This window comes from Dendrobium catenatum, unplaced genomic scaffold (genome assembly GCF_001605985.2).
Source record: "Dendrobium catenatum unplaced genomic scaffold, ASM160598v2 fragScaff_scaffold_1009, whole genome shotgun sequence".
NCBI classification, from domain to species: domain Eukaryota; kingdom Viridiplantae; phylum Streptophyta; class Magnoliopsida; order Asparagales; family Orchidaceae; genus Dendrobium; species Dendrobium catenatum.
Window position 1 is genome coordinate 139,231 of NW_021319471.1, and position 9,990 is coordinate 149,220.

Genomic DNA, 9,990 nt, shown 5'->3' on the forward strand with positions numbered 1-9,990 from the left:
AATCATTTCCAATAAGAAGATCAACATCCTTCCTATCAAAATAGGATATTTTGGTTTCCAATAAACCAATGAAGAAAACCCCATGCTCCTTAACAACCTCCTTTAAGTATAGAGAAGCTCTTCTCTTTCTAGTTCCTTTACAATTTCAAAATAGAATGGAAGAATTCATATATTAAGAGGGGAATGAGTCCCCGCCTTATCTTTACAATCCACTTCAGCTCTTCTACTTCTAGGAATCAAATTAATTGGTCCCAAGTTTTTAAGTTGTTTAGAGCCTCTCTTTTTGGCATTAGAAGTAATAGCTTCCATCTTCTCACAGCTAATAGAATTGAGGCTGAATTCTTCAATTTTATTCACAACTTTCTTTATCATTAATTATGGAATCAGATTCCTCCTTATCAACTACTATCTCACCTTCTTCCACCAAACCATCTAATAAATTGAATTTATTAGCAAAAGAAATACTGAAAGAAGAATTAGACATACCAGGTTCGGAATTGATAACATCCCCTTTGCTATCTTGAACAGGAGCCTTCTTAGATTCAATCAAATCATTATGAGGTAAAGAGATTTTTTCAGGTTCAAAGTTTTCCCCAGCTTTATCATTAACAGGATTTATAAAGTCATTTTGAGGTTGATCAGCAACTGATTTAGCTTTCTTCCTCACCCATTTCTCCTTAAACTGCTGAACAATCTTCTTATACGCAGAGCTTTTGAATCTATTCTTCCCATAGCTTACAAGTAACCATGGTCCATAGCCATCTTTTGATAATTCTGTCCCAGTCGGCTGGAGTACTTTGGAAGGATCTTTCTCCATATTTATACTAGAATTCCCAGCATTAACAGAACATACCCTTCCAAACTCCCTTCTTCCCCATTGGAGCATGTTTCCATCAATCATATAAGGTTTTCCAATCATAGAAGCAATCCTACAAATGTTGATTTCATCCCAACACTGTAAGGGTAGGTTAGGCATCCTAATCCAAATAGGAGCCGTTAATCCTTTTAAAGAGGTAGGTGAGAAGGTAGAAGACCATCTATCCATCCCAATAATATTGTAATTGACAAACCAAGGCCCTTTAGAAAAAACTTGCTCCAAGGATTCTCTTTCATCAAAGGAGCCTAGTATCCAATTCTGTCCAAGCATAGTAAGATGAAATTTCCCAAATGAAGTCCATTGCCTCCTCAATTCAGTGCTTACCACTCGAAATGGTACATTACTCCCAAAAACTTTAATAACCAGTGAGTTTTGAAGCCTCATAGAATTTTCCAATTCTTTCTCCTCATGCAATTTAATTGTATAGCCATCTTCTGATAAAAAATTCCCTAAGTCTAGATCATGGACTTTAATGTTCCCTTTCTTGCTCCACACATTTTGCTGTATTCCTGGCATAGGTCTAGTATTGACCTCATTCAAAGATTCTTCACATCTTCCCAATTCTCCACGATCACATTCTCTAACTTTGATTAAATCAGACTTATTCAATACGATATTTTCAGATCCCCCTGTATTTGGATCTCCTTTGCTTCAACAGTAAAACCAGCATTTCTGTTAGATTTCTCCATATTTGAATGAGTTTCTCCAATGTTTTTACTCAGATTCCTATCAGTAGGAATAACATTTCCTTTCTTCAATAAAACTGGGAAATTTTCATCTTTATAATGAAAATTTGTAGAATCTTCAATCATCATCTCTTTACCTTTACCCATGACTTCAGGAAATTTCATTGACTTTGTTAGCAGTCCTCCCTCATTGATAACCAATGGCATTCTAGATCTGACATTCTGAATCGATCCTTGAACAATACCATGTCTTCCATCTCCAAATGCTGACGGGGAAGACAAAAATGATTTACCTGGAACGTGAGATCCTCCTATTGGAATACGACGAACATCCATTGGTCCACCGGCCGAAGGTGGCCGGTGACCTTCCGACGCCATACAAAAATTACGAAAACCCCGTGGATTTGAAAATTTGAATTCCAATGAACAAAACTTACAAATCTCATACTCTCTCTCTCTCTCTAGCGACTCTCTCTTACTGCTCTCTTCACCTTCAAGAATTCATTATCATCCTTTTTTTTCATTGACTTTATTCTTAGTTTTACTACTCAATTCACTACCAACATTACGCTCTATAAAAATGATATGGCCATCCAATTGGTCATTAATAATAGATTGAGTATGCACATTATTAGTACAACTATTATTTAGCAGCATACAGACCATATCAGGCAAGTTTTTATTAAGAGCACAAGGGATAATAGTTAAAGATGAAATAATATTTTGATTAGAAGTGATAGCCAACATTTGTTCATCCAAATTTTGAAAACCATAAGCTAAACAAGAGAAAGAGTTAAAATGTTATCATGCACTTTAGGAATGCACTTTAGGAACATTTCCCTCAACCACATTAGAATTAGGAATCACAATATCATGATAAACCAAAGCAACAACATTCCCATGTGAATGTTTGGAGGAATCCTTCTCCTTTCAAAGTTGGGGATGTAACCTGTTACACTCATTTATCTAATGACCATGCATCTTACAATGAGAGCAAAAAATGGGCAAAATTTCAATATCAACTTTTTGGAAATAACCATTCAAATTCGCACCAATCCAAATCTCATTAGGATATTTTTTAGAGATATCTAACTTAACTAGAACATTGGACAACAGACGAATGAGAGATAGAGGTCGTAGCTTGGTCTTTCTATAAAGGCCTACAAAAAATTGATGCCAAGCCACATAAAATTTAAGTATTAAAAAAGTGAAGCCTCAGATTTGTGAAGGAGTTCCACACAGGGGAAGTAGGGGATTCCTCACAAACATCAAAATTTGTTGTCCATTTGAGTAATCTCATTTGACAAGATTGATTGTAGTAGGATCTACTTTAAAAAAATGCAATAATAATCCAGATCATTACTAACTTGAATTACAATATGTCTTGGATCTAGCAAACTTATTTGAAAAGAACCAAAAAGTTTTATATTTACAAAAAACTTGCATATGTCATCCAGATTTGGACGCCTAAGAAGAAACATGCCAACCAAACTAAGAGTAAAAGGAGCAGCCAGCTAGGAAACAATATAATCATTGAACATTAAATTCAGACAACCTTTAAAAGAATTATGAATAAAATGAAGTTTAGCAGAAGAAGTTGAAGAGCTCATCAAAACTTCTTTAAGAGATAAGGATTTTCCATTTGAAAAAGAAGAAATCGTAGGGATAGATGATGACAGAGTCGTCATCTTGCAAAGATAGTTAACCCAAAAAAAAAAAATAACGCGTAAAAACATTGAAGCAAACAACAAAGAAACAAATCAAAGAGAAAAAACAAAAAGAACTACGCAAGGAGCGGGGAGAAAGAAGCTTGGGAGAGGAAACCCTGAAATGCCTTCGCATCAGAAGAGAGCACAAACGCTGAGCTTTGGAAAAAAAGTGCAATGATTAATTGCATGTGCAAATATAAAAAAAAAGTCAACTTTTCATTCAACCGTAGTTCAAAACTAGGTCAAAATATAATAAGTTTTTTACTTAATGTAGAAAATTCTAAATTGAGCAAATTTAGAGTTTAAATACACATCTTAAGTTCTAGTATTTATGAAAAATATTAAAAATATAGAAATCACATTAATTCTAAAACCAAACTTTTTTCCCATTCATAAATGTAGTTAAATAATTCCAAAATCTCTAAAATTCACTAATTTACTTAACAATCCACAAAATTCTAATTTAATCATTAAAAGTAGTAATTAAAATATTTAATTATATTTTCTTATTCATTAAATCATAAATAATTAAATAACTTAATCAGCACTGGTTTCTAATAGGTAACCCGTGCCAATGAGGCTATTAGCTTAGCCCCAAGGAAAGTGAAATAAACTTCACGGCCCTATTTAGCAACAATGGAAGTAACAATTTCATACTTAAAATATAACTAAAATAAGATTTAATACATTACTATTTAAACTCATGAATAAATTTCTCCTTCAACCTTTAACAAACCTTAACACTAGATAACTTCAACAAATTACCCAATTTAGGACATACCCTAGCCATGTAGCCTAACTCTCACACTTTAGATGGTTTGCAAGAAAAACTAACTCTAATCTAGGCTAGGTTGATGTTTACTTTTTATTATTATGTGTTGGTTTTATTGAGCTATCTCTACATATTTTGCTTAAAAATTAATTGATGTGACTGTTTACTTATTTTAAATATAATCTATGATTTGATGTGATAGCTGGTATATTACTCTTAGGTTAGAAATGATTTGGTTTCTCATGTGTTTTATGTTGGTAGCCACATTCGTTCATGGCTAAAATCAAGGGGATAAAGTTAATGATTGATCTGACATATTATTATGTAGGTGCTAAAATTGCTGAGGTCCCTCTTGAAATTAAAAGTGTGTAGCCAAGTTTGGTTGAGAATTTATTTTGTGTAAAAATATAAACTTCATGGGATGTGGATTATATTTTTTAACTATTTAAAATAACCTTGTAGAAGAGTCTAGATTTTTTCTTTTTAATTCATTCTAATTTAATTGAGTTTTAAATATGTTGTGAGAGTGTCTTTGAGTTAGGGTATATAAATCTAAAGTTGGATTCCAAACAGGAAAGGACTTCTCTCAGGGGAGAGTCCTTTTCCATTTGGTAGCTCAAATTTGTATTACCTTAATACCCAAAGAGGATATAATAACATTCCCTTATAGGGAGAGATCTCTTTCCATTTTGGTATCCAACTACAATGGATCCAAAGAGCCAAAAGATTTGAATACAAAGAGTGTCCCACTAAAATTCACTTGCATCCATCCTAGGATTAGAATCTTGGTTTATGTTCAGTGGTTCTCGACCTCTTTTAAATTTTTGTAAACATGGGATGTAATAAACATGCTTTAGCATATACACATTTAATTTATTTAATTAATTGGATTGATTATTTTCATTGATTAACTTTGCTTACGCACAGGATTGCCTACTTTTCTTTTTTTTTTTTTGGCAATTTGTTTTTTTTTTTTTTTTTTTTTGGCAATTTGTAGATCATGTTTGGATTTAAATTTGAATCTGATCGGAGGCTTGTAAGTGTACGGTAATAATATATTCTACTTAAATTAATTAAAATTTTCTTAGAGTAGCTTAAAAAACCTAAATATCAAAGAACTAAGCTCAAGACTGCTGAGAGTCTATATAATAATAATAATAATTTACTTCTCCTCCTTAGGTACCTAAAGATTCTGGCAGGCCACCTAACCAACTAGGATATAGTTCTGTCAAGGGGATGTTGTGTAAACTCATTAGTAAAACTATTTTTAAGCCTTCTTAAAACTACTATATATCATTTTATGCATTTCATCGACTCTATCAGCATGCATCGTATTAGAAATTAACTAAAAGAGTTTAAAATTTAATTGCATTTAATTCAAGCATTTTTACCCTATATAAATTTTAGGGATCAATTATTATTTGCTCTAGACATCGATCGTATTTATCAAAAAATTTAACTAACAATATCTCACCACACATTTATAAAAATGACCTGATTTATGGATGTTAAATCATCTAGGTGGTTAGCTGGCTCCCCAATTTTGGTTGGGTAAGTCCATATTTTGGATTCAATTAGTTAGGTTCGAGTCACTATTATCTAGTGCCCAATTTAGATTTAGATTTTGAGGTAGGCTTAGTCCATAAACCTCATTTTTTTAGAATTTAATCTCAAATGTCTAATAAAATGATTAACTCATATTGAAGATTCTCTTAATCTAAACCTTAAAGCCCAACACTATGGTTTCGTTGCAGCACTTCTAAATTATTTCAAAATCCCAAAGTGTCTCCTACCTCTCCTCTGTTAACTTCAAAAATAAATGTTATAATAGAGGGCTCAAAAGTATATAAATTATTACAAACTCTACCCTTAATAATGCATATTTGTGGTATTTCATGTTCTATAGGTGTTTAAATCATTGGGCTTTATCTGTAGTCTAATTTGTTCTCAATTCTTTCATAGCCAAAGTGTTTACAATATTTGAGTACTAGTAAAAATTAATTTCTGTTACCTTATAAATAAATGATTCATCAAAGATCAGAATAGTTTCAATGGTTTTACTTGTCGAGGGAACAAAAGTAATGTCTTTGGAATTTAAGTTTTAAGGAAGTGAGGATTTCACCTCTAACCTTTTTATATAAGTTTTAAATAATATGGTTAAGTTTATTCTTTCACTTACATTTTTAATCATACCATGTTAGATAAATTTCAAAGCTTAAAGGACGGATGTGAAACCACTTGGACTACTAAATGACACACTAAGAGAGCGGTCAATTGGCATTTTAAAAATCTTTTTCAAAAATCAATTTTGAAATTAAAACTATTTTCCCAAACTTAACATAAAAATAGATTTTTCAATGTGTAAGCGAATTAACAAAATTAGTAATTCTATTTGTATTTTGAATTTTGTAAGAAAATAATTAACAAAGAATTTTGTTCTTTTTATTTTCTATTTTTTTTTTCTTTAAAAAAAAAAAATTCAATCAACCATAAATCTCATTCCATAAAGCTTAAAGGTGAGTTATTTTTGTGGAGATTTCCTCAAAAAATGCTTTAACAAATGGCGTAATAAGGTGGATATAACCCAAACAACCTTGTGGAAACAAGCTCTCACATTCCCTTGCATCCACAAGGCTCTTCTCACTCTCTCATAACTTCGCCTCTCTTCTCCTAGCTAAAATAACTCTCTTACAACCCTTGCTTGTAAAACACTAACACTCTCACATAGCCAAATTCTCTCTCAAATAAATAAGAAAAGTTTAAATAGTAGGCTTCTTGAAAACCTCTATTATTCAATTATGCATCAATATTCGTACAGAATGATCTATGGATCATACAATATGATTACTTCAAATATCTTGTTATACTGTATAATTAATAGTGTATAGTATTTTCAACTCAATTTCTTAACTTATTGCACTATATAAATGAATAATATTATTGTATGAATAGTTAAAATAAATGATAGGATCATTCTGGATGAACTAAATATCATCCAAATGGTCCTTAGGTGTGTCATACAATACAATCTTATGACCATACTAGATGAATCAAATTTTTTCTTGAGACTCCTTGGGTGACTTAGATAGTATGGTCTATGATCATATAGTATAATCTATAATCAATTTAAATTTAATTTGATTATTTCTTTAACTGATCTAATTACACAATAATTTAAAAGATTGTATTGAATGAAAGGATTTGTATAGAACAGACAGTACAAATTTTGAAATTCAAATTTATGTTTTTTAAATAAGTTAGATTCAATAGTGTGGTTTTGGTTATAGCTGATCATCCAGTATAATATGGTTGTCAAACTACAAGATTACTAATATTTGGATTTAATTTTTTATTTAAATCAAACATTTTAATTTATTTCTATTTGAGCTGATCGTACAATAAAATTAAGATCAATCATTATGATTAAATAGAAAAAATAAAATCTTTTTTCCTTGCTCCCCCCATTTATGTATGCATGGTTTTAAAGCTAGCATATAACATAATTTTTTATTTTTTTAGATAATATAAAATAAAAAACATAACGAATATATAAAGGCTGAAAATAAAAATAAATTTCACTAACGGGTAAAATAACATCCAATAACTTCCTACCGCCTACCCCCCACCCCCCATGACATCACTAAAAAGGAAATCAAAGAACTAACAACAATACAGAGTAATGCTATATAGAAAAGTACAAAAAAATAAACTATAAAGAACAAGCAATAAAGCACATAGCATAACTACTTATACTAGGGTCCCTAATCAGGTGTTGGATGAAAATAATGGTGGATGGTAATAAAATGAATATTAAACAGCTTGTGATCCACCTCATGCAATTTATGGGGGCTACTCCCAGCACTTAGTGAATTGATCAATATGTAAATAAACCTTAACTCAACCTAAGCAAAGTGATCTATCCAGGCATCCTACAAGTAATTGTACTCAAGGTTAGGGGCATGCTATAGGGGTGCTCCACCTATTTTTGCTTCATTACCTAAATCAAACATGTCAATTAGGGTGACATAATTTCCACTATAGATGATGTGCAAAGAACGATCAATGAAGAATGTAGGAAGGTGGTCAGGTTATGCAACAAAGTTCTAGATGTATTTATTTTCTAGGATATAGCCAGTGATGTGTTCTAGAACTAAGTTTTGCTATTTTTGGGATCTTTTTTTTTTTTTGAAAATTGCAAATTAAGTTAAAAAAAATTATTACAAACTACTAAAAGAAGAAAATTGGAAATTTCAAACCGCATTAATAAAAAAAATTTCTTTGGGATCTTGGATTCCTAATAGATGTGATATTTTCTATGTACCTAATGATCATGTCATAAGCATCAAATTTTGTGATATCATGCATTAGTATGTGACCCATAATGGAATTGGAATGATATTTATTTTTTCACCAACTTTAAGTATGAGACAATTTTTAGGAATGTATAGAATGATATGTGTATTGAGGACTAAGGAACTCACTGAAGGATGGTCTTTAGTTGAAGTAGAGTTCCTAATTATTATGATTATTTTGGTCAAATTGTAATCTAAATCACTTGAAATAAATTAGGGTGATGGATGACATTTAAGAGCTAGAGGTACTCATCAATATCATATAATGTGAGGGTAATTTTTTAGAGGGAGACTCAATATAGGAGAAAAATGTGAACAATAGTAATGTAAAAATTGGTAAAAGTTCTAAAAGAACATCAGTTTGATATGGAAAGAAAAGTCAAAAAATAATTAGAGTTAGCAAATAATTCAAAGTACCTGGTAGGAATGGTTTGCTAGATTTAGGATTTTAGAATCTTTAATAGAAAATCCTAAGGAGGGCGTAAGAAAAATACTCCTCCTCACCTTGAAACCTATCATCTACCCTCTAGTGGATATCACACGGCCACGTTTTTGAGAAATAAAAACTTAGTGAGGAGTAGAACTAGAGGAGGGGGACGAATTTGGAATTTTGAACTGTCAAGAAAATAAATAATTTTGCTCTATTAAATAGCATAGATTTGTATAGTATTATAGGTGGTTCAAATAATACATCAAATACAAAAAAAAGAAAAAGTCTCAACGAGAATGTATAGACAATTATCAAATCATATAGTAAGATTAGGGAGAGTTCAGTATGATCAGTGTAAAATTGACTCTCACGAGGATTTATTTGCTTGTTTATTGACCAAATGGTATCATACCATTCAATAAGTAATTTGTATAGTACAATTAGTAAAAATGAATCTTTTAGAATAGTTAATTTTCTAATTATTAGTGCCAACGGTCAAATCCTTCATGGATTCTATAGTATGAGAAGTGTGTCATATATATATATATATATATATATTAAGATGTCAAAAATTTACTTCATCTTAAAATATATAAATACCTCAAGATATTAAAATATATAAGTCTCATCATCTCAATTATCGCAAGGCACCTCCTGGAGTTACAAAAAAGTACAATAACCATAGCTCAAATCATCACCAACCAAACCCTAAACTCAATAAAAACAAATGTGAGAAATAAGGAAGAGAAGAAGCAAATCAATAATTGAAGATAACATGATAATGACTACAAGCAACCAAATAAAAAGTCCCCAAAAAACGTGAAAAAGATAGAAAGATAAAACCAATCATAAATATAAGAAAAATACAAAAAGAAGAAGAATTAGTACTCTAAAAATACCCAATCAAATAATATTATCTCGAATCCTCCAAACTCTCTTTACTTTGATCATATTCTTTGCAAAAATTGAAGTGGTTTAGCTTTTGACTTAAACAAAAGAGAAAAAGAATTCAAATCCCTAAAAAATCATGCAATGGTACATTTTATCTGTATGAGATAGCGTATTTATTCTCATGATTGATGTCTTTTATCTATTTCCTCATCACATATTTCTATCTTCTATATTGACTTCTTCTCTCCCAGAAAAAAAAAAAAAAAAAATTTT